Source organism: Gekko japonicus, unplaced genomic scaffold (assembly GCF_001447785.1).
Source record: "Gekko japonicus isolate JY-2015 unplaced genomic scaffold, Gekko_japonicus_V1.1 scaffold738, whole genome shotgun sequence".
Taxonomy (NCBI): domain Eukaryota; kingdom Metazoa; phylum Chordata; class Lepidosauria; order Squamata; family Gekkonidae; genus Gekko; species Gekko japonicus.
Window position 1 is genome coordinate 86,748 of NW_015173145.1, and position 25,133 is coordinate 111,880.

At 50.7% G+C, this 25,133-nt stretch overlaps 1 protein-coding gene across 1 annotated transcript in view; it reads left to right on the forward strand.

Moving 5' to 3' along the window:
- Positions 1-21,797: 21,797 nt before the first annotated feature.
- Positions 21,798-25,133, forward strand: part of CYSTM1 (cysteine-rich transmembrane module containing 1) — a gene marked incomplete at its 3' end in the record, with an annotated part of 53,438 nt that continues 50,102 nt past the window's right edge. The window contains exon 1 of the mRNA XM_015422312.1: positions 21,798-21,914. The remainder of the gene's footprint in view (positions 21,915-25,133) is intronic.

A 25,133-nucleotide genomic window follows, 5' to 3' on the forward strand; every position in this document is an offset into this window, starting at 1 on the left:
GCTAAAAAACTGTGAGCTAGCTCACACTGACTCAGCTTAGAGGGAACACTGGTCCCCATGTCGCACCTGAAGGCTGGCATCCCTAAACAGGCTGGACTTGTTAAAAATTGGATATCTCATTCAATGTTGCAAAGACAGCCAGCAGTAATCATATGTGCAAAATGGTTTTAATATACTACAAATTAGACAAGGGGTGTGTCGTGTTATAAAGTGGCGCAGGCAGTAAATGCCTGCAAGTAAAACTATCTTCGAACAGCCTTAATAGCTGTTCGAGTCCCACTGCGGCCGGGGTGAGCTCCCAGCCCTTATCCTAGCTCCCGCCCACCCAGCGGCTCGAAAGCCCTTAACGGCAATTAGACAAATGGGTACCCACTCCTTAAGAGTGTGGGGGCACCCTACCTCCAATATGGAGGGCAGCGGCGGCGGCTGGACGATGCGGGGAATCGATGAGCGGCGAGCCGGCAGGAGAGAACATGGCAACGGATCGACGGCAGACGGCAGGCGACTCGGGAGGCGATTGGAGGCGTGGTGACGTAAGCATGGTCGGAGCCTCCGGGACAGAGACCAGTGTGACCTCATCGTGCAGCCGCGTGCCAGAAAAGGACCATCCCGGGAAGCCGAGCCAAAGAGACGGAAAAAGACCTCCGCCGAAGGACACTACCGCCTGGTCCTAGCAAGACCCCGCCACAGAAAAGACCTACGCTGCGTAGGTGCCTGGTAAGGCATCCATCTCCCCTGATATGTATGTGGCCCTAGTTAGGCGATTAAATGTACATGTGTAAACCGCTCCGAGCCTCCGGGAAGGAGCGATATAGAAATGTAATGTAATGTAATAATAATAATAAAGTTGCGTGATGAATGGATGAGATTCCAAGTTTTAAAGATATTAACACTACCTTTCCTTTCTTAAGGTAGATCCACCCAGAATAAAACTTTTGTTGGTCTTAAAAGTGCCACTGGACTCAAACTTTGTCTTGCCTTCCTTAAGTTCGGGTGGCAAACGTAACGCACTGGAAAGACTGAAAGAAGCGTTCGGTAACTTGCTAGTAATTTCCCATTCATGCATGGTTCCCCTAACTTCTTTTGAACTTAATTCTTTAACAGTTGTGCCAACAGTGAGTCAGACGGGTGTGTTGGGGGGGGGGGGGAGGGAGGGGAATCCAGCAGTTCTCTTCTCCCTGCCTTGGGAAGGAATCTTGGTTCCAGAAGGCCGGGGCTGCAGCGCCCTCTAGCGGCCCTCGCTGGTACCGTTCTGCATGGTCCCCCCCTTTCAATGACGTCATGACAACTCACCTTCTTCATGACAGGAGGGCTTTCGTCAGCTTGGGCGGCCATGTCCGGATATGTGTTGGGAGTTTTCTGCTTGGAGCTCTCTAGGATTTTTTTAAAACTTAATTTTCAGGTGCACATTTGTTTTTATAAATCCACAAGAGCTCTGAACAGGGAACTTCCCCGTGCACGTCTGGTTAAGTGACGAGTTGTGGTTTTTATACTGTATGCTGTTACTCTTAGGACTATTTCGCTAACCAGAGTATGGTTTCATTAAGCCTTCACTGTAATTTTGTTTTAATTTCTTAAAGCCTTTTACAGACTACCTGCCTCCTCCACTGGCATTCTTACCCAGAGAAATTGTGTGACCAGTGTTCCCTCTAAGCTGAGTTAGTGTGAGCTAGCTCACAGTTTTTTAGCCTCCGGCTCACACATTTTTAGCTCAGGAAGGAGGGCTCCAGAGCACACTGATTTATGCAGTAGCCAAATCACTCGCTCACAGCTTTAATGCCAGTAGCTCACCAAGTAGAATTTTTGCTCACAGGACCCCACAGCTTAGAGGGAACACCGCGTGACTGCCATCCATAGCTCTGAGTGCGAGATCTGAAAACTTCCCTAGAATCTAGGGTTGCCAACCTCCAGGTGGGACCTGGGGATCCCCCGGAATTACAGCTCATCTCCAGACTACAGAGATCAGTTCCCTTGGAGAAAATGGCTGCTTTGGAGGGTGGACGCGACGGCATTCTACCCCACTGAGGTCCCCGTCCTCCCCAGGCTCCAACCCCAAATCTCCGGGAGTTTCCGAACCTGCATCTGGCAACCCTACGCCCCCCCATCAGTGTTCCCTCTAAGCTGAGTTAGTGTGAGCTAGCTCACAGTTTTTTAGCCTCCAGATTCTTGCCTTCGCTCAGGGAGGATGGCTCCAGGGCAAACTAATTTTTGCAGCAGCCAGATCGCTGGCTCACAACTTTAATGCCAGGAGCTCGCAAAGTAGAACTTCTGCTCACAAGGCTCCACAGCTTAGAGGGTGCATTGCCCCCCATCCCCCGCCAGTGCGTAGGGGGGACCTGGCAACCCCAATTCCTGCAGAGATGTCCTTTCCCCAAAATATGGATGAAAGAACGTGGATAGTTTATGGTCAGCTACGACTCAGCACAATGGTCCCCATTTCTATGCGCACAAGGAAGGAAGGGGTGCGCCACAGCAGGGTCGAGGGACGCACTGCTTGTCGGTGTGTGTGTGTGTGTGTGTGGTTACGCCTTTTGTAGTTTTGTCTGCCACGCCGCTGCCGAAGAGGAGCACAAAAGAGAAGCCGCCCCTAAAAAAAGAGGCGCTGCTTGGCTGCTCTCTTTATTTGCAGCGGGACAATGAAGGAGTTATGAGGAGAACTTTTAAGACAGAGGGAAAAGCAATAAAAAGAAAACGGTGTTTACGAGGCACATAAAAGGGTCATTATACACATCCTGAGGATATTGTACTTGGCTATCGCAGCCACATTCAGTTCACGTTCCACACAGGATTCACAGGTGGGAAACGCCCTTTAGACGCGCTCACACTGTGTGGCAGTCCTTGCGTAAAACCAGAACAATCTGGAGAGTCTCCCAGAAGGAAACCTTCAGCTGAATGAGTGCTTCCCAGTGCTTCTCTTTATGTATGGAGTGTATTCCTGCCCCACCTTTCTCCTAGGACCTGAGGCAGCAGGCAGTGAGGAATGGCCGGGGGGAGGGGGGGAGAGTGGGAGGCCGGGGACCCCTAGTCACAGCTAAAAGCCTGATTCCTGGCCATCAGTAGACGGGGAAGTGAGTGCCAGTAATAATAAAGGGGTTGCAGTATCAAAATTCAGTAATAACACAAATACTGCAAGCAGGGCTTTTTTTGTAGAAAAAGCCCAGCAGGAACTCATTAGCATAATAGGCCACACCTAACAGCTGAAACTCATTAGCATATTAGGCCGCACCCCCATGTTACCAGAAGTGTGGTCATCCAGCCACACCCACCTTTTGCTTCTTATTCTGTTGACCTTGATTGTTGTCAAAACCCAGGGCCTTTTTTTGTAGCAGGAACTCCTTTATTTTATTTTTATTTATTTAACTTTCAATTTCTAGACCGTTCAACCCCCGAAGGGCTCTGAGCGGTTTACACAGTACAATTAATTTACACTACCTCACTAGGGCCACATATATTGAAGGGAGATGACTACCTATCAGGCACCCGCGGCAGGGTTTCTTGGTTGTTGTTTTCGGCGGAAGTTCTTAATCCCTGGGTGACGACGTCTCGGCGTAGATCTTCCTCGACCGCAGCGACTCCTTCCGGGGATGGTCCCTCGTGCTGCCGCAGCCGGCCTCTGTCCTGATTGGCTCCGGCCGACCACGTTGCCTCGGCATCGCGCCCTGCTGGCCCAATCTCCGTCCGGGCCGCTCGATTCGCCGCCGTTGGCGCCACCATGCTTCATCAGCTGCTTTCGCCACCATTCCGCCACTCCATCGCACACCGAAGGGAAGGAGGATTGCCCCCCCACTCTAAGAGCAGGTACCCATTCATCTACTCGCCCGTACGGGCTTTCGAACCGCTGGGTGGGTGAGAGCTGGGACACGGACTGGGAGCTCACCCCGGCCAGGGTGGGACTCGAACAGCTTTGCATGTTAGGCCACACACCCTGAATGTAGCCAATCCTAATGAGTTTCTGCTGTTGGGCATGGCCTGTTATGCTAATGAGTTCCTGCTGGGCGTGGCCAACTCCGTTCCTGTGCGTTCCTACCCAAAAATAGCCCTGACTGCAAGTGTGCATCCATATATTCATAAATAGTCTTCAATCTCGTCAGCATACAAAAATACAATCTTGTCTCAAATATAACAATAATTTATGTCGTTACAGATGATGATGGACGAAACTCTCCGAAACTCAATGGTATTCACAGAAGGGAATTCTTTCTCCTTCCTTTCTCCTTACTCTTCAAAGCATAATACAACGGGCTGATCAGCCCGTTGTATTATGCTTTGAAGAGTAAGGAGAAGGAACATTTCCCTTCTGTGAATACCATTGAATCCGTATGGAATGTCTATGAATTGAGGAAGACAACTTATCGTTGATTGATGTAGAAGAAGTCTCACGAAACGGAAGATATTCCGGAGAGTTTCGCCCATCATCATCTGTAACGACATACATTATTGTTATATTTGAGACAAGATTGTATTTTTGGTATGCTGATGAGATTGAAGACTATTTATGAATATATGGATGCACACTTGCAGTATTTGGGGAAGTGAGTGCCAGCTCCTCTTGCCAATTCCTGGAGATTTGGGGGATGGATCCTGGGGAGGGCGGAGTTTGGGGAGGGACCTCAGCAGGGTATAGTACCAGAAAGTCCGCCCTTCAAGGCAGCCATTTTCTCCAGGGAAACTGATCTCTGCAAAGGTTATTTCATAGAAAAAAAGGTGCAGGAGCGCATTAGCATAACTCATTAGCATAACTTAGTTGCATATGCCACACACCCCTGACATCACCAGAAGTATGTCAGAAGGCAACACCCACCACTCAGGCTACACTGGACTGTTCTGGATTGCTAGCTGTTTGGGGAGGGGGGATGTGCAGAGCTGTCCTCGCAGAGGAGGGAGAGCTTGTACCTGAATAAACCTTGGTCTTCAAGGTGCCACTGGATTGTTTTGGACTGGGAGGGCTCTGCAACTTACCTGGCTGCTTCTTGCTTTGACTGAGGGCTGCTGAGAGCAGGGGGTGGGGCTTGTTGCATGTGCCCGCCCCCTGGGCTCTTTACTGCCGGAACTCCCCTCCTGTGCGCTCCTGCAGGAAATGACCCCTGGATCTCTGAAGTCTGGAGATGAGACTTTTAGTTATTCAAGAGGGATGGGGAAGTCAAGGGAAGGACAAAAATGCAGACCGCTCAGTTGTATGCAATGTGGTTTAAGCAAAAATCAAAGTGGTGGTCCAGCCCTCTCTGTCTCTCTTTCTCTCTGTCTCTCTTTCTCTCTGTCTCTCTTTCTCTCTCATCTCCCAAAAGTCCCCAGCTGTCTTCCCTGCAGGTTGGCTGGCTCTCTGTGGTCATGGTGCAGACCTCCAGAAGCTAGAGGTCTCTGCTAAGGAGGCGACACTGTTCCTGGCATGGAAAAATCTCCTCCGACATCTCTCTCTCTCAGATCCTTTTTCTTAGGCACCTCCTATGGCTCTTCTGTCGGGGACAAAGACCCTTCCCCTGTCAAAATCAACAAAGACCCACATTCCTAGGGTTTCATTACTCCTGGCCAAGCTTGCCATTCCGTCCTGAATCAGACCCTGGGCTCGGGTTGCCACCCTCCAGGTGGTGGCTGGAGATTCCAACTGATCTCCAGGTGAGGGCGATCAGGACGTCTGGAGGAAATGGCCGCCCCGGATGGTGGATCTGAAGCCCCTCCCCTCCCCAAACCCCGCCCTCCTCAGGCTCCACCCCCAAAATCTCCAGGTATTTTCCAACTCGAAGCTGGCAGCCCTACCATGATAGGGAAGGCATAAGTATTATCTGAGTGACCACCACAGCATCTACCCTCCCAAGCGGCTCTCTAGGAGCGCCAACCTTCAGGGGAGGCCCAGAGATGTCCTGCAATGACAACTGATCTCCGGACTACAGAGATCAGTTCCCCTGGAGAAAATGGCCTCTTTGGAGGGTTGATTCTGTGGCATTGGGCCCTGCTGAGTAGGGTTGCCAGGTCTGGGTTGGAAAATACCTGGGGACTTTGGGGGTGGAGCCAGGAGAAGGCGGGGCTTGGGGAGGGGAGGGCCCACAGTCTGCGAGAGGACTGGTTTTTGTGCCGAGATGGGATTCGACTGCTGTGGTTGCCATAGATCCTGACCGGGAGAGCCCAGACTGGCCCGATCTCATCCGATCTTGGAAGCTAAGCGGGGTCAGCCCTGGGCAGTATTTGGTCGGGAGAGACCTCCAAGGGGTACCGAGGTTATGAGGCGGAGGCAGGCCATGGCAAGCCACCTCTGAACATCTCTGGCCTTGAAAACCCCACCAGGGGTTGCCATAAGTCAGCTGTGGCTTGACGGCAATTTTCACCACCACCAATTGACATAGATGGACTGAAAAGGAGGGGAAGGGGCAAGAAACCCCCCCCAACTCTGCTACTTGGAGGAGGAGGAGGAGGAGGAGGAGGAGGAGATGGGATTTATACCCCGCCCTTCACTTGGAGTCTCAGAGCGGCTTACAAACTCCTTTCCCTCCCCCTCCCCACAACAGACATCCTGTGAGGTGGGTGGGGCTGAGAGAACTCTGACACAAACTGCTCTTTCAGGAACAGCTCTGAGAAAACTATGGCTTGCCCATGGTCATCCAGCAGCTGCAAGTGGAGGAGTGGGGAATCAAACTTGGTTCTCCCAGATTAGAGTCTGTGCGCTTAACCACCACACCACACTGGAGGGGCAGAGATCAGGGGGTACAGAACCCACATTCTCTTTTGACCCGGCTGGACTGCTGCACTTAGCAGGCCTGATGTGTCCATCCTGATGAAGTGTGGCCTTCTTTGCTTTCACAGCGCTTGTGCTTCTTCAACCCAGGGAGGGGCATCGTGAAATCTGATTTGCGCCGTGTAACCGAATTAAGTCTGCAACGCCGCCTGGTCTCCATTTTAAGGAAAGCAGAGACTGCAAGTCTTTTATGTGCTGCCAACATGCCTGAAAACATTCCCCCTCCACACTCACTCCGTCTCTCATTTTGTATTTCTAACATCTCGCCATGATGGTGCTCACAGTTTTGTGCTATTTTGGACAGTCCTAATAAACGGGTGGAGCTGCGGTGGCTCAAGTGGTCAAGACGCTGAACTGCAGGCTGTGGAAGGTCGGTAGTTCAGCCGTTCGAGACCCGGGTGTGCCGCATGATGGAGTGAGCTCCCGTCTCTAGTTCCAGCTCCTGCCAACCTAGAAGTTCGAAAGCAAGAAATGGCAAGTAGATAAATAGGTACCACTTCGGTGGGAAGGGAACAGCGTTCTGTGCGCCTTGGTGTTTAGTCATGCTGGCCACATGACCACGGAAACGGCTTTGGACAGCGCTGGCTCTTCGGCTTGGAAACGGAGATGAGCACCGCAACCCTAGAGTCGGACTCGACTGGCTTTTGAGCAAGGGAACCTTTACCTTTAATAAACAGGTATTCCTGGTGTTTCCTGATTTCCAGTGGATTTCTGTACAATGGGGACCTGATCAGATGAGAAGAAGGGTGCACAAAGCCACAATTTTAACTAGATAATAGGGGTTTAATGGTACAGTCCTAAGCAGAGTTATGCCCTTCCAAGTCCACTGACTTCTGTTAGGCTTGTACCATAATGCCTTCCTCCTGTGCTGTTTTTCCAACCTGAAATGGTCCTGGAGCAGGCTGGTAACTACAGTGGGGCTGTTTGGAGCTCTGCCCCCTTCCTTAAAGGGCCAGCCCCTCAATATGTCCTCCTGAATTTTTTAAATTATTATTTTGTTTACGTTTTAAAATTTTAGAAAAAAACTTCTGGTGTACCCAAAAGATCTGGGCAGGGTCCAACAACAGGACAGGAAACCTGCCCTGCAGAGGAGCCAACTACAGGACTAGAGTCCACACCTGACCCTGCAGAGGAGCCTTCAACTTTGTCTGGATAATGGCAGCCCCACCAGAAATTTTTTTGCCCCACAAGCCACAAAATCCTGGCTATGGGCCTGTAACGGCTCAGGTGGGGTGTCACCTGACGCTGCCACCACTCTGGATTTAGGATCCCTCGAGAAGGCCCAGAGCACCCTCCCAAGACCCTTTGGCCGACTAATAGGCGTGAGGACCAGGCAGAGTACAACAAGGAAAAGGTTTATTTTATAGGTCAAACAACAGTAAGTGGGTGAAAAGAAAAGAAATCAAATGCCCTAACGCATCTAAATATATATTGTCCCTAGCTCACTATCTCAAGTGGCCTTAAACTACTCACCCTTCCCTCAGGATGAGGGTTTCTCCCCCACAGCAGCCTCTTTCTTCTGGCCCTGTTTCCTGGGAAGAAGAACAGCTTTCCCTCTTGCACCAGTTCTTTTATTCCCCAGCCCTCTTCTTCCCTATTGGTTCAAAATCGGTGCCAAAACTTCCCAAGGCCTTCTGGGGTTTGTAGGCCCAGCCTCCCCTACTGCTAGCCAGGCTCCCTGGCCCTGCTAGGCCTTGCTTGCACAGCCCAGATCATTACAGGGCTTGTCCTGGAGACCTGCCATTTGCTTCACTGGGGGCAAACATACTTCTCTGTGGCATGGAATGCCCTGAGTCCGGCATAGCTTGGCCCCAATGCTATATGTACTCGGGCAGAATCTGAACAACACAGGACACAAAGGAGAATTCTTTCCATGTGGCCACACTGGGGCATGGGAGCTGGAGGAGATTGGGTAGCACATTTCCTCCTCCTCAGACACATTTGTAGCTGTGCCCTGCCACAGCTTCCCTTCTGTAGTGACTGGAGAAGGCTGCCGACACCCTGGAGGGGAAAAAAAGTCCTGTCCCTTTAACAGAGGCTTCGGGGTGTCATTTACCAGCTGATGCAATTGCCTCTGTGCCAGGAAAAGTGTCAGCTGCCCATATCCTCTCTCATTGCTTCAACATTTCAAGACATTTCTGAGTGCACATCACCCTCCTTTGCTAATGTTTCCTCTGCAAAAGAAAGCACATTAGGCACGTGAGTTACTTGTAGCAAGGGGATAGGACAGTCAGCACTATGGCACGGGGGTGGGAACAGCTAGCCCCTCCCAGTCAGGGCTGCCAACCTCCAGGTGGGTCCTGGAGATCTCCCGGAATCACAACTGATCTCCAGACGTCAGAGATCAGTTCCCTTGGACGATTTGGCTACTTTGAGGGGTGGACTATATTCCATTATACCCCACTGAGGTCCCCAAATCCTGCCTTCTCCTGGCTCCACCCCTTAATCTCCAGGAGTTTCCCGACTTGGAGTCGGCAACTCTACCACTGCAAGAGGAGCTAAATCTGCCTCTCGTGTCTCCCAGAAGTGGGTTTTGCCTTCTCCCAGCTGTATCTTGCCTTGCAGCCTGTTTACCTTGTGGGAACCACTAAGAACTGAACCGGCGTCAGTCCACATAGCTCCTCCTTGGCCCCTGTTTTCTTAGATATTGCAGCAGATGCCCGCAGCAGCCTCCCAACTGTGTTTTTTAAAAATAAAGGAGAGTTGGGGTAAATGTTATTGGAGCAACAGCCGAACAAGGGGATGCTTAAATGCCCCCGTGGCTGTTTTTCGGATCCCGACTGTCCTGCTTTTCTAGCCATGAGAGTGCTGAGAGTGCTGGAAACGGGAAACCACCTTTCCCCCCACCACCTGGGGCTGTGGTGTGTGCAACTTTGATCAGAACAGAAGACTGCAAAGAAAAGGTTCGGTTCTTCCTCCTCATCACTCCTCCGGTCCAGTCCAGCTGCTCTCCACAGCTGCTTTTCAATTTTTTTTAAAAAAGAAACTAAACGTCGGGAGACTCTTGCATGCTTCTGTAATGTAAGATCTAAAGTGTGGCGCTTCAGAGGTCTGATCTGGAATTTGGGGTGAAGTGGCGGGACGACCACTGGCAGCTGGCTAGATGCAATTCGTGAGAGCAGAAAGATTAGCATGGAGGGTCAGTGCCTCCCGCCTAGATCCCGTGGACCCCTTCCGCCAGCATCCTTCCGCCAGAGGTAAGTGCCTCCGCTTGCAGACCCATCTGTGGGTCCAGTGCTCTGGACAGCTCCCTTCCAAGGCTGCTGTTTCTTCAAGCATCTATTGCATACATGTTCACTTTCGACACTGCTGGCAGCAACAGATGGGGAGTATTGAAGGATGCCCCGATGCCCACCACTGCTAGGTTATTCTTGGTATTTCTGCCCAGAAACACTTTTGCTCTTCTTCTGTATCACTTTGGCTGTTTCCGCGTGGAGGCTTTTCTCCTCCTCAGCTTCGCAACTGCCGCTTCCGCACTATAAAAAGTCTCTGATCAGCCTGTTTCCAGTTTTCCCTGTCCTCAGTACACCCTTTCCCAAACCTGCTACCTACTCAGATCTTTTTGGAGAGGATGCATTAAGATGCTGAAGGTATGGGGAGTATGTCCCTGCCCCTAATGTACTGACACTTCATGTACTTACCGTAAGTATTTTCTCCTCTGCTCAGTGAATGTTGGGTTTATGGCCTGTGACTGCTCAGGGGTTAAGCTCCAGCTGCCCTGACAGCTGGTCTGTTTAAAAAAAGGCGCCGGTTCTCCCTCTCCCCTAATGACAAAGGCTGTAAAACCAGGAGGCCAATTCATGCAACCTGAGATGGGATGGGCAGGCAGGGCTCTGGTCTGGTCACACAGACCGGCAGTCCCCAGCCTTTTCAGTACGGCGACCAACAAGTCCAGATCGACTTGGTATGGCGGCCAATCCAAGACTAGCCCAAGGGTTTTTGGCACCCTAGACAAACTACGACCACAGAACAAAGTTTGAGTCCAGTGGCACCTTTAAGACCAATAAAGTTTATTCCTGGGTATCAGCTTTCGTGCACACGAAATTTCGCGCACCCAGAATTAAACTTTGTTTGCCTTAAAGGTACCACTGGACTCGAATGTTGTCCTATTGCTTCAGACCAACGTGGCTCCCGAACCTGAAACGCTGCCCTTGGCACCCATCTACGTCACTATTCCCTCTTTGGTGTAGTGGTTAAGTGCGCGGACTCTCATCTGGGAGAACCGGGTTCGATTCCCCACTCCTCCACCTGCACCTGGCTGGATGACCTTGGGCAAGCCATAGCTCTGATAAGAGCTGTTCTTGAAAAAGAGCAGTTTCTGTCAAGAGCTCTCTCAGCCCCACCTACCTCACAGGGTGTCTGTTCTGGGGAGGGGAAGGGGAAGGAGTTTGTAAGCCGCTCTGAGACACCTTTGGGTAGTGAAGGGCAGGATATGAATCCAATCTCTTCTTCTCTTCTTCTATCGTGGCAAAGCAGATGTTTTTGAGAAAACCAATGAACATTGCAGAAAGAGCGCAGCTGCCCCCACTGTGAACCCCAATCAAGTGGCATTGCGACATGCACAGCCTTTGCATGTGGAGGTGACATCCCAGCCTTTGGTCACCCTCTACTCTCCCTTAAGATGCTAAGCCAGGGTCAGATCTTGGTGTCCAAAATACAAAAGAGAGCAATGGAAAGGGGAGGGGGCAGCCATTAGGGGGAGCTGGCCTGCGACCCACTTTCAGAGGCTTTGCGATCCACTTTGGGTCTTCTGGACCAGTGTCCCCTCTAAGCTGAGTTAGTACGAGCCAGCACACAGCTTTTTAGACTCCGTCTCACACATTTTTGTCTGAGCTCGGGAAAGATGGGCTCCAGAGCAAACTGATTTATGCAGTAGCCAAACTGCTCTCTCACAACTTTAAGGCCAGGCGCTCACAAAGGAGACGCTTTGCTTACAGGACTCCACAGCTTAGAGGGACCGTCGGTCTTGACCCACAGGTTGGGAAACACTGAATTGCCGGCCATAATGGCCCAAGGATTTTAAGCTCTCCTTTTTCTGCCTTGGCTTTGTGTGAACAAGAGGCACTCCTTTTAAGTAGTGGCGGGACGCCATCCTGAGGTGGGCATTTGGGGGGAAGCTCTTCTTGGCTACGCAGACAGGCCTTCGAGAAGAGACTCGCCTCACAGAGGAAAAGATAAATCTGAAATGAACAGACCCAGCACAAGAAACTTGGAGCTGGGCAGCAATGCCTGCCTATGTGTACCTATACGGTTTTCCTCTGTCCTCAGATGCTGTAATCTTTTGCTTGTTAACAGTATGGTTTTTTCCTCAAGTACCGGTATCAAACGCATGTTCTATGACTGGGAGGCAGGTGCCATCCTGCACTTCCCTTAACGGGTGCCTGGTGGCAGCAGAGAGTAAACCCTGGAAGTGAAAGAGAACGAGTGGATACACTGGAAGCAGCTGCCTCTGCACTGGGCACTGGCAGCTTAAGACCAAGGCGAGTTAAGTAGTACCCGCATTCTCCATGGCAAAAACAAAGGCCCAAGGGATCGTTTTTCCACATTGCCCACATTGGCACCACATTCCTGCCCTCAGTCCCTCGTGGGCACCGTTTTCTCTGCATTTCCCCCCCTCCCACATCACTGGAGGGATTTTGGAGATATTTTTTGTAAAACCAGGTGTTGTAAAATCAGCTTCGTATCTGATGAAGTGAGCTTTAACTCACGAAAACTTGTACCCCGGACATTTTTAATGGTCTCGAAGGTGCTACTGGACTCCGATTCTGGAAAGGAAGTAATCGCAACAGCGGTCTACTTGCCATCAGCTTCTGTTGCAAACTTTAAGAAAGGCACAACAGAGCCATAGCTAGGGTTGCCAGGTCTGGGTTGGAAAATACCTGGAGACTTTGGGGGTGGAGCCAGGAGAGGGCAGGGTTTGGGGAGGGGAGGGGCCACAGCAGGGTACAGTGCCACAGAGTCCACCCTTCAAAGCAGCCATTTTCTCGGATTTTCTTTTCCTATAATACTTTAAAATTCTTTGTAGAAGGATTCCTGTCTCTGATTTGGTGCATATATATTTGCAATCCACGTTTCTATTCCTTTTCTTCTAACTTCTACTATAACAATTCTTCCATCCTTTGATTTATATTTGAGTATTGGATGTAATTTCTCCTTCACATATGTTACTACTCCTCTTTTTTTCCCTTATCTGATGCAATGAATGGTATCCCTAATTTTTTATATTCTAAATGTTTTGCGTGCTCTTCTTTTATATGGGTTTCTTGAAGACATATAATGTCAGCCTGCATTTTTAACACTTGGTGGAAGATTCTTTGTCTTTTTTGTGGACTATTCATTCCATTAACATTTACAGACAATAGATCTAACTTTTTAGTTGCCATTTTTTATCTTTCTTTGATGTTACTATGCTTTTGAGTTGTAGTCTTGTATGTATTTGGGATTCGGTCTTAAATCTTAATGGCTGTTTTTCTCTCTCTGATAATTCCTTTTTAGTTATACTTTTGGCTTGTGTTTTCTGAGTCTCATCTTCTTCCCCCTCTTTATCATCATCTTCTTCTTTCTCATCCTTTTCTCCTCTTCTCTCTTTCTCCAGGGGAGCTGATCTCTGTCAGCTGGAGATCAGTTGTAAAAGCAAGAGGTCTCCAGGCCCCTAGCCATAGCACACACTCAAAAATGCAGGGGGCACAATTCAGTGGGCAGCCAGTCCTTCCCAACTGCACCAGACAGTGATCTTTTTGTATACCTTGCAAGGAAACAAAAAAGGCTCTTCAGGCACAGCGACACTGTTTGTACAGCACTATAGTGCGTGTGTGTGAAGAAAAGAACAAAAACAGGAACTGGAAGTTGTTATGACAGGAAGGGGGAAATGGTGCCTTTCCTTGCTGGGAAACCCTTTTAGACCAAATGTTTAGACACACTGGTCACCCATTGTCAACAGGCTCTCCTGAGGTCACCTAGACTGACCCACTGAGACAGTATTCTCACTGGAGCATTAGAACCAGGGCTCTAGTCGGGGGGGAGCTCTCAGGTACGGAGCTCCGGAAGAGAACCTCTAGGGGGCGGGGCGGTCACGTGGTGAAGCCCCGCCCCCTTCTTTACCCCGCCCTCTGCTTCGATCCTCATTCCGTTTGGGAATGAGGATGAAGCAGGAGGGTAAGTAGCCGGGCCTTCTGACACACTTCCGGTGATGTCAGGGGGTGTGGCCTTCTGTCACTTCCGGTGATGTCAGGGGGCGTGGCATATGCAAATAAGTTATACTAATGAGTTATGCTAATGAGCTCCGGCAGCTCTTTTTCTACAACAAGACCCCTGATTAGAACAGTAATGAAGTGACAGGGTAGAACCCTAGAAAACACCTGATGAGCAACTCTGCAGCACCCATTCAGTGTAGCATGTGGGGAAGAGATAAAGAGAAATATTTCAGAGAAATAAGTTGTAATAAGTGAATCAATAAAAAAAGTCTATGTAAAAGAGAAAAAAAGGGAAAGGGTGGTTGAACCCAAAAAGTAATGGAAAAGGGGTAAAAACAAAATACAGGGAAGGAACACAACAACACCAGCGCAGAGGTGTTCAAATGAAAAGCAATACCATTCAACTAAGCTAAACCTGTTAACTAGGCTGTAGCAGGTTGCTCAGAGCATGTGCAGAGTTCCTTGCAATAACAAGAAGTTGCAGGAGCGGTTAACCCCTGCCCAGCCTCCTGTGGACTCAGCTTCCACTGAAGTCCGAAAACTGAAGGGAAACTCCCAAATGTCCAGATTATTATTGGAGCGAGTTTCATCTGACTTCCTAATAATAATTTATTAGATTTTTTTAGTCGCCACTCACCCCAAGGATCCAATGTGACTTACAATATTAAAACCAATAAGCTAAAAAAACATAAAATAAATATAAAATATTAACATTAAAATATTAAAATATACGGCTATCACCATACCACTATTAAAACAGCCCAAACATGTGGTTACTCTCCAAAGACCAACCTAATTCAGCTTTGCATGCCCTGCGGAAACTACACAAACATGGGGGTCACCTGAGAGTGCATTCCACAGGGTAGGGGCCATAACTGAGAAGGCCCTTTTCTTGGGGACAGATAACCGCATGTCCGCATCCTTCCGGGGCCAGGCACCTGCAAGAGGCCCCTACACAATGACCAAAGGGAGCACAGCGGGTTGTAACAGGAGAGGCAGTCCCATAAGATTGAGGGTCATAGACCATTAAGGGCTTTAAAAGCTAACACCAACACCTTGAATTGGATCTAGAGATCAGGGGCAGCCCTACATAGAGTGAACTGCAGTAGTCCAATCTGGAGGTGACCATTGCATGGATAACTGTGGCAGGATTTGACCCAGACAAACAAATAAGGAACCAGCTGGTGGGCCTGACGTAGGTGGAAAAAATGCTAACTGTCCAATGATGGTGCAAAATCCAACAACACCCTGAGGCTCTTTACATACAGCCAGGGGTCGTTTCGTAGAAAAAGAGCTAGGGGAACTCATTAGCATAACTCATTAGCATATGCCACACCCCCTGACATCACCGGAAGTGTGTCATAAGGCCACACACCCCGCCCCCAACGGTCCCGGCCGTTGCCGCCGGCCTTGCAGCTCCACTGCCGAGCCCCATGAGGGGCCCGGCGATGGACCTGCAAGGCCTGTGGGAGTGCAAAGAAGCCCCGCGAAGGCCCTCCCTGGCCCCAGGCAGGCAGGGGTGGGGAGAGGCAGGGAGGAAGCAACTTACCCTCCCTCTTCTCCTGCCTCCTCCTGGCTGAATGAGGGCCGGAAGCGGGGTGGCCGGAAGCAGGGGGCGGGGCTTTGTCATGTGCCCCGCCCCCCCTACCTCACCCGGGGGAACTGCGATCCCCCGCGTTCCCCCCCGAAATGACCTCTGCATACAGCTGTCAACTGGACACCATCGAGTCTGGGGAGTGACCCTCTGCCTAGCATCTCAGTCTTTCCCGGCCACGTGGCCTCCGACTTGAATGGATGGATTCAACTTCAGCCAGCTCCCCCTTAAGCATCGGACTACCGCACCCAGACACTGGGATCCTGCCGAAAGCCCCGCTGTTGGCTGCTTATCCAGCAGGAGGAAGAGCTGAGTGTCGTCAGCATATTGATGACACCCAACGCCAACCCTCCTGACAATCACGGCAAGAGGGTGCACATATATGTTAAACAACAACCCTGTGGGACCCCACCATTTCAGTCTCGTTGGGAAGACCTCTCATCCCCGACAGCAACCCTCTGAGAGTGTCGCTGGAGGAACAAGGCAAACTAACTGGGAATTGGGCCCCCCAAAAGTACTTGCTGTATTCTGGTTGTTTTTTTCAAAGTCTTGTAAACAAACATAGAAATTGGGTAGACCTTATGGAGTCTGAATAAACATAGCTTCGAGGCAAGGCTCACTGTGAGTCTAGCAGTGACTTCCAGGGGTCGTTTCGTAGAAAAAGAGCTAGGGGAACTCATTAGCATATGCCACACCCCCTGACATCAACGGAAGTGTCATAAGGTCACACCCCCTGCCATCATCGGAAATGTGTCATAAGGCCACACCCACCACTCAGTCTTAGTCTTAAAGGTTAGTCTTAAAGGTGCTATTTGAATTCTTGGACTATTTTGTAGCAACAGACTAACACAGCTACCTCGGGGAAGCTCCTGGATGGGGCTGGGAGTCCTTGCGGAGGCCAAGGTGAGTGGTCTCGGCCAGGCAGAGGGGGAGGACGCCAACTTACCCTCCTGCTTCTTCCTCCCTCTGCAACAGAATGAGGCTGGAAGCAGGGGGCAGCCGGAAGCAGGGGGCGGGGCTTCGTTGTGTGCCCCGCCCCCCGCACCTCACCCGGGGGAACTGCGATCCCCCACGATTCCCCCCGAATCGACCTCTGGTGACTTCTAAGCAAGCGTAAGTGTTGAAAAACATGCATGCACATGTGTGTGTGTGGGGGTTGCTTTCCTGCTAATGGCATATTTTCCCTTTAAAAAAAAACATACCCTTTCTGTCTAATTAATTTTTGAAAGCCAAACAAACAACAATGCTAGTAATTGCAACATCCCACAAGAATGTGCCTGGGAGTAAAGAGGGAACCGAACCTGGTCTGCATCCAGCTCTGGAGAACGGGCTGGCCTCTAGCCCAGTCCTGCGAGCTTTCAGGGGCCAGGCTTTGAATGAATCAGATGTTCTCAGCGCATCAACTGAGTGCCTTTTTGGCTGCAGAGAAGCGCGACGGCATCTAGCAGCAGGTCCATCCCTGATCCAAGAGAGTCTTCTTGGCACAAAATGCTTTCCTCTGTGTTCAGAGTTTTACAGTCTCTTTTGGAGAAGCTGTCTCTTTTCCATGTGACTGAATAAACACACGCACCAGGATTCTTGCTGTGGGGAGAAGCAACTGAGTGCCTTTGGGGATACTTATAAACGCCTCCAGTTCAGGACTTGTTTTCCAGTACTGTAGCCAACCTCCCTCCCTCGTACTCTGACTAATGATAGGGAACGTACAGTCATGTTAGGTAAGAGGACAACATTCCCCTACCTCTGGGATGATATCCTACCAGTAACCTAGAAAGGCATCCTGGTCAATTCAGCCCTGGCTTCCAGTATTCCTTCCATCTAGAGTTTCACCTGCTAGTCTCATAAGAACATAATAGAAGCCAATGTTGGATCAGGCCAGTGGCCCATCCAGTCCAACACTCTGTGTCACACCGTGGCCAAAAAAACCAGGTGCCATCGGGAGGTCCAGCAGTGGGGCCAGAACTCCAGAAGCCCTCCCACCAGGGGTCATTTCCTGCAAGAGTGCACAGGAGCGGAGCTCCGGCAGTAAAGAGCCCAGGGGGCGGGCACATGCAACAAGCCCCGCCCCCTGCTCCCAGCAGCCCTCAGTCAGAGCAAGAAGCAGCCAGGTAAGTTGCAGGAGGCATGATACGTACATGTAGGGCTGCTCACTTTCACTGGTTCTGGGCACTGCTAATTGCTTGGCAGGTTTGTAGTGGGTGGAGCCCTGATACCTATGTGACTTCTTCCTCAGGCTCTATGGTATTTGCCTTCTTTATGCTCAACTCTAGAAGTCTCTGATAAGAACACAAGAGAAGACAATTTGCCCATCTAGTCCAACACTCTGTCACACAGTTGCCAAAAATACTAGGTGCCATCAGGAGGTCTACCAGTGGAGCAAGGACACTAGAAGCATTCTCACTGTTGCCCCCCCAACACCAAGAATACAGAGCATCACTTGCCCCAGACTGAGAGTTCCTATCTATACCTTGTGGCTAATAGCCACTGATGGACCTCTGCTCCATATGTTTATCCAATTCCCTCTTGAAGCCATCCATGCTTGTAACCGCCGCCAGCTCCTGTGGCAGTGAATTTCAAGTGTTAGTCACTCTCTGGGTGAAGAAGTACTTCCTTTTATCCGTCTAACCCAACTGCTCAGCAATTTCATTGAGTGCCCACGAGTTCCTGTATTGTGAGAAACGGAGAAAAGTACTTCTTTCTCGACCTGCTCTATCCCACGCATAATCCTGTAAACCTCAATCATGTCACCCCCTCAGTCGTCGTCTCTCCAAGTCCCCCTTCAAATCCTTCTAATGTGGAAGTCAAATCAAATTGACTATCTCCAACTCAGTTTATCAAAGTCATATCCTGGAATATTTCGGCCTGGAGTTGTAGATGTCAGGTTCCACAGCCAACAACTGAGTACACGCTTGTCAGAAAGGTTATACTTTATTGCAGAGCTATAGAGGCAGTAACAAAGTCACTGTTAAGAATGGCAATGTTCCTACAAGCATAATGGGATATAGGGTATTCGTATGCCCCCCCCTCTCCACATGCCAATTAGCCAGGCTCCTACATGCGGGAGAAGGATCCCCAGGCTGTTAGAGGCCGCAGCTGGGAACCGAGAGCGCTCCCACGGTTCCCGGCATCCCAGACACTACACCAGCAACCTGCAAGGTCATTGATAAGCAAGCAGTACAGAAGCAAAAGTAAAAAAGCAGCATCTGGTCCACAGAGTACGACAATGGATCCCCCCCCCCCCCACCTAGGCGCACAGATGAACAGAAAATAAGAACCTGGTGTTAGTGAATATCTACAGAGTTTTCATATTATTCTGGTCCAAGAAACTTGGTCTCTCCACGCTAAAGAGCCCCAAGCGCCTTAACCTTTCTTCATAGGGAAAGTGTTCCAACCCTTTTATCATTCTAGTTGCCCTTTTCTGTACTTTTCCCAAGGCTATAATATCCTTTTTGAGGTGTGGTGACCAGAACTGTCCACAGTACTCCAAATGAGGTCACACCATTGATTTATACTTATCAAATCTCCGCTCATGGGACGAGAGAAGTCCTGCCCCCCTTCCCCCTGCCCAGTCGGAAACCCTACTACCCATACATTGTACAGAGGAAACAAAGAAACATTTGTGGCGGAAGTGGTGTTGAGGTAGGAGGTTCAGAAGTCTTTGCCTTCCCATCTACATGGTGGGCATACACCAACTTTAAAAACAATCTATCCAGAAAGATCAGAGCAAAGAAGGTTTGGGAAACATCAGGCCAAACCAGGAGAAAACCAAGGAAGGAGATGGAAGGAGAACAACTGGAAGGGGATGTTGCTCCAAAACAGCCCACTCTAGTTTGAGAGCCATGAAGACATGAAGTTGCCTTATACCAAGTCAGACCCTTGGTCCATCTAGAGCAGTATGGCAGCAGCAACCCAAGATCTTGGGCAAAGGTCTTTCACATCACGTAGTGCCCGGTCCTTATAACTGCAGTTTGCAAGGCCTGGACCTGGGACCTTCCGTATTCCAAGCAGATGGTCCACCACAAAGCCATCATGGACCCCCGCCCTCCTCATGGCAGAGTTTACCACCCAGGTGGAAGCAGGTTGTTTCTCTCCAAATGATACATTTTTCTTTGGCTTACTACGAAATTTGTTTTCAAATCTGAATTGTATTTCCCCCATGCCCCCCCCCCGATGGAAAAAATTAAGATAGTAGGGATAAGGCAGCAAAAGATGAAGCCGTTTGCAGCTCTCTCTCTCTCACTGGGTCTATTTCTGGAAATTTTGAAGCTACGGGGGGAAATATGCTTTCTTAAAAATCCAGGCCTGTATGCCATATTCATTTCTAATTTTGCTTGTCGAAGACTAAAGTATTTATACGTCTATGTTTAATAAATAAGCCAAATAGTACCATTTTATATGCTAAATAATAAACTATGCAGATGATGCTATTAAAGCAGTTTCATAAGGAAATGAATATGGCATACAGGCCTGGATTTTTAAGAAAGCATATTTCCCCCCGTAGCTTCAAAATTTCCAGAAATTTTACATCTCTATCCCCACCTGTTTCTGAGTGCAAATCACCTTCCTTTGCTGTAGTTTTTCCAGCAAAAGAAAGCATATCGGGCACATGAGCAGTGTTCCCTCTAAGCTGAGTTAGTGTGAGTAAGCTCAGTTTTTTTAGCCTCCAGCTCACACTTTTTTTGTCTTAGCTCAGGAAGGATGGCTCCAGAGCAAACTAATTTATTCAGTAGCCAAATCGTTCACTCACAACCTTAAGGCCAGTAGAATTTTTTGCTCACAGCTTAGAGAGAGCATTGCACATAAGCTACCTGTAGCAAGTCTTCAAAAGGGGATAGTGCAATGAGCGTTGATACCCTGGCATGGGGGAAAGGGACGGCCACTCAGTCCCAGTTAGGGTTGGCAACTTCCAGGTGGGGCCTGGAGATCTCCTGGAATTATAACTGATCTCCAGACAACAGGTAAGTTTTCTGGAAGGAAATGGCAGCTTCAGCGGACAAGCTCTATGGTACACCATAGATTCCCCCAGCCAGTTTGGTGTAGTGGTTAAGTGCGCAGATTCTAATCTGGGAGAACCGGGTTTGATTCCCCACTCCTCCACTTGCACCTGGCTGGATGACCTTGGGCAAGCCATAGTTCTGGCACAGCTGTCCTTGAAAAAAGAGCAGTTTCTGTCAGAGCTCTCTCAGCCCCACCGACCTCACAGGGTGTCTGTTGTGGGGAGGGGAAGGGAAAGGAGTTTGTAAGCCGCTCTGAGACACCTTTCGGTAGTGAAGGGCGGGGTGTAAATCCAGTCTCCTCCTCCACGTATTGGCTAGTATTCCCCCCCCCCCTTCCCATTTGGGTTGCCAGGTTAGGGGATGAAGACTGGCAAGCAATGGGCACAACCTGCTGGGAGGAGATCGGGGTTCACCCCCCCCCATCCCCTCTAGCAGCAGGCCGGCCCTGTAAGACTGGAAGCAGCAGAGTCCAAGGGTATGGGGGAACTGCGATCCCCCCCCCGAAATGACCTCTGGTTTAGAGGGAACAGTGCTCGCTGCCCAGTGCCACTGGGGTGGTGACGAGCATGGGCAGCGGGAGAGCTCACAGCGGGCAGGGGAGGACAAGTCGGAGAGAGGCTCGCGGATAGGGGACGGGAAGAAGGAGGGCACGTGTGGCCGAGGAGGGCAAAGGGGCCCTGGCCGCAATGTTCCCACTAAGCTGTGGAGTCTGGTGAGCAAAGATTCTACTTTGTGAGCCACTGGCATTTGAGTTAGGAGCTTTGGCTCCCGCATCAATTAGTCTGCTCTGGAGCCACATCCTTCCTGAGCTGAGACAAAAAGGTGTGCGCCGGAGGCCAAAGAACTGTGAGCCGGCTCACATTAACTCAGCTTAGAGGGAACAGTGGCTGGACATTCTCGGCCCGGAGGAGGCTCTTTCAAAACCTGCGACCCGGGCGCTGCCCAGACAGGTGTTAACTCCAGCCTGCAACCAGCGCGCGCGCGCCTGCGCGGAGCCACCGAGGACGTGCTTTGGCTCAGCGAGGCAGGGGAGGACCGCCACCAAGCGCGCGCGCGCGCGCAAGAGGCGAACTAGACGGACTGCGCGCGCGGCGCGCATTCACACGCGCCAGAGCCCGAACACGTGACCCCCGTTCCCAAGAAGGGGAGGGGAGAAGAGCAGCGCCCCCCCCCGACACATGCGCCGCTCACCTTTGGACGCGCAGTGACGTCGCCGCGGCGCCCCCCTCCTCCCGGCGGTCGGCCCCGCCCCTTGGCGTGACGTCAAGGCGGTCGCTGCGCTCGTGCGATCTAAAGGTGGGGGGAGGGGGCGGGGCCGGGCGCGAGAGAGGGAGGGAGGCGCGCGCAGGCTGGACCCGTCATTCGGTGCTTGGCTGACGGCTGAGGCGACTTCGTGAGGCGGGCAGGTGAGGGAGCGGGGGGCTGGCCGCGCCTGAGGCCGGCGGCCGTTATTCTCCCCTCTGAGGGAGACGGGAGGGGGGGCGCCCTTCTCCTGCGGCGCGGGGAAAGGGGGGGGGCTGCGGGGAGCGAGCTGCCCTGTCGGTGGCGGCGTTCCCACGAGCTCCCTTGACCGCGGTCGCCCGGAGCGGGAGCTGCGGGGTGGTGGTGAGGGGTTGCCGCAGGCGTAGCGATGCCAACCTCCAGGTGGGGCCTGGGGGGGTGTCCCACGTTAGCGCCGCGCATCTCCAAGCCACCCGTTCGCCTGAAGGATGCTTCGGAAGGTGGACTCTCCGGCCTTAGACCCACTCGAACCAAATAGTACCCCCCCGTCCCTCCCCAGGCTCCATCCCCAGATCTCCAGGAATTTCCCGACCTGGAGCTGGCAACCCAAGCCTTGCGGTGGAAGGGGACAGGTATCTTGGGTGGCCTCAAGGCTAGCAGGGGTTCGCTGGCAGGGGAAGCTCAAACGGGGAGGCCCCTCGAAGGATGAACTTCTTTCTCTCTCTCTCGCTTTCCCTTTTGCTCTGGCGCCATTCTTTTGTGCAACAGAGTCTGCCTTGTTAGGGTTTTTGTGCGTGTGTGTGTGGTGTGGTGGTGGGGGGGTTGGATCCTGAAGCACAGAGGCCCAAGGGCTGTGAGATGCAGGAGGCACCAAGGGAGATGCGGGTCCTGGAGGTGAGTCCAGGTCACACACCCTCCATCCTCCTTGGGTGATCTTGAGCCAAGCCTCCTCGATCCGTCCTACCTCGCAAGATTGTCGAGAGGATAATATAGGGGAGCAAATAGGGGCGGGAGCTTCTCCTCTGGGCCGGAACCCACTTTGTGGGATGGGGTGTTGCCCTGTGTTCCTTCACATCTCTGTCTAGGGGGGCAAAAGCTGATGCTGCCTCTGATCCATACCCTCGAAGGAACCCGTGGGACTCCTTGTTGTGTTTCCTCTGGACTGCACTGAGTATATATTAAGTGCTTTTAGCGCCAGTGGGGAGGGGGAAGGCATGAGACTTGAGGAGTGCTGAGGATGGAATCCTTTTTTAAACTTGATGTGTGCTTGCTTACAAGTTTGGGTGAGAATGACTGAGTAGGCTTAGTTGATGATGTAGTCGTATACTTGCTCCAGGTACCTGCTTGAGGTAGCTGGAAAAAGATGGATGCACATTTACTTTGTTTCTACCCTGCTTTTCTCCCCAAGGGGGATCTTAGCCAACTTACTTTGTTCTCCTCTCTTGCATTCTGTCCTCTCAGAAACCCGGTGAGGTTGTGAGTGGGTGATTGACGTAAGGTCATCCAGGAAGCTTCCATGGCAGAGGGGGGATTCGAACCTGGGTCTCCCAGATCCTTGTCTGACACTCCAGTCACTACACAGCACAAGGGCTGCCTGTGGCTGGAGGCGATGGGCTGGTAGCCCACTAGGGAAAGCAAAACTGAAAGCATTCATCAGTTCTCCTGACGGAGTTTGTCGTTGTTGTTGTTGGGGGGGGGATAGGAGATTGTGAAGTTCAGTCATTTTTGGCTCAGCCTTCCACACAGGATTGTTGAGAGAAAAGAGCGCAGTACCTGTGCTGCCCTGCGTGTCTTGGAAGAAAGACGGGATTACAAAAAAAATTGAAAATACGTACAAAATGCCTAACTAGCAGTGTGATTGCTGCATAGCAGTGTTCCTCTAGTACAGCAAATGCTGGATGAGTATTCTTTGATGGTACACTCTTACAATTGTGAGAAACTGGTAACTCGCCCCTGGGGCTGTTCTATGTGTTCTTGACAAGATTTATCTCCATATTTGAGGGCATTCTTTGGCTCTTGTCCCTGGTACTTGTGAAAGGTAATATTCCTGGCTGAACATTAGCTTCTTCTTGCTCCACACCCTCCTGAATTGGGTGCAGTTCCACTGTGTCCCCTTTGAACAGAAAGTCATGTACAGTTTATGATAAGCAGAGGGCAGCGTCATGAGCATGTTTCTTGGCCAACCCCCCTCTTCCCCTTTCCCGAGGGTGGAGTTGAATTTCCACACCTTTCGCTGATGGTGTTGCAGCAAAGAAACGAAGCACATCCGAGCATGATATTCCGGGCACTTGTTGGGTCATTGAGGAAGATGCTCATGTTAAATATAGTAGCTAAGGTGCTTTCATGAATTGCAGGGGCGGGATGAGTAATCCCTGCCTGGGCTTGTCTTGCCTCCTTTAACCGGGTTAAAGACTTATTTATAGGGAGCTGCTCTGGAACTGGACCACAACAATCGTAAGTAATGATGTCATATGTTACTCTCTTGTGTTACAGCATCTCATGGTCGTGCCATGACACAGCTGCTCCCTTTCTGAAGAAGAAGGGTGGAGCAGGATGAGGATCTGCTTCATGGTTGCTCAGTTTTCTCTAGAAATGCCAGTGATATCCATCTGTTATTACCTGCAGTTGAATTGGGAAACCAGACATTCTTCCGTAGGGTTTATTTATTTATTATTGGATTTATATCCCGCCCTCCCCCCACACGTGGTTGCCAACTCTCAGCCTGTGGAGGGCAGGGTTCAGGGAGGGACCTCATAAGGCACGGTGGTTAAAAGTGTGGGCCACCCAGTCTCTGATTTGTGTCGCAGCTGGGCTATGGGGTATAGGGGTAGGGGGAGAATAATAGTTCTGATCTACCTTTTATAGGCTTTTCTGGGGGGGGGACTGGAATAACATAATGCTTGACTGTTTCACATAAATAGTAAGCATCTGTATGTTTCATGCTCAAGCATGGCTAAAACAGAACCAAAGTGAGGATGGATATATGCAGAGACAAACAGGCTTAGTTGTCAACAGCTCCTATTGGGTTCTGACCAATGCTCCCTCTAAGCTGTGGGGTACTGTGAGCAAAAATTCTGCTTTGTGAGCTACTGGCATTAAGGTTGTGAGTGAGCAATTTGGCTCCAGCATAAATCAGTTTGCTCTGGATCCATCCTTCCTGAGCTAAGACAAAAATGCGTGAGCCGGAGGCTAAAAAACTGTGCGCTAGCTCACACAAACTCAACTTAGAGGGAACACTGGTTCTGACTGCAGTTGGAAACTTTGGTAGGTTGCAGGTGAAGAGGACAATAATTTCACCAGAGACAGGGAGCAAGTTTGCTTTTTTCCGGAGGAATGAATGGCTGTTGTACACTTTTGTAGGTGAAGTTCTACACTTAAAGAAGTTCTACACTTCTCTTTCCGTG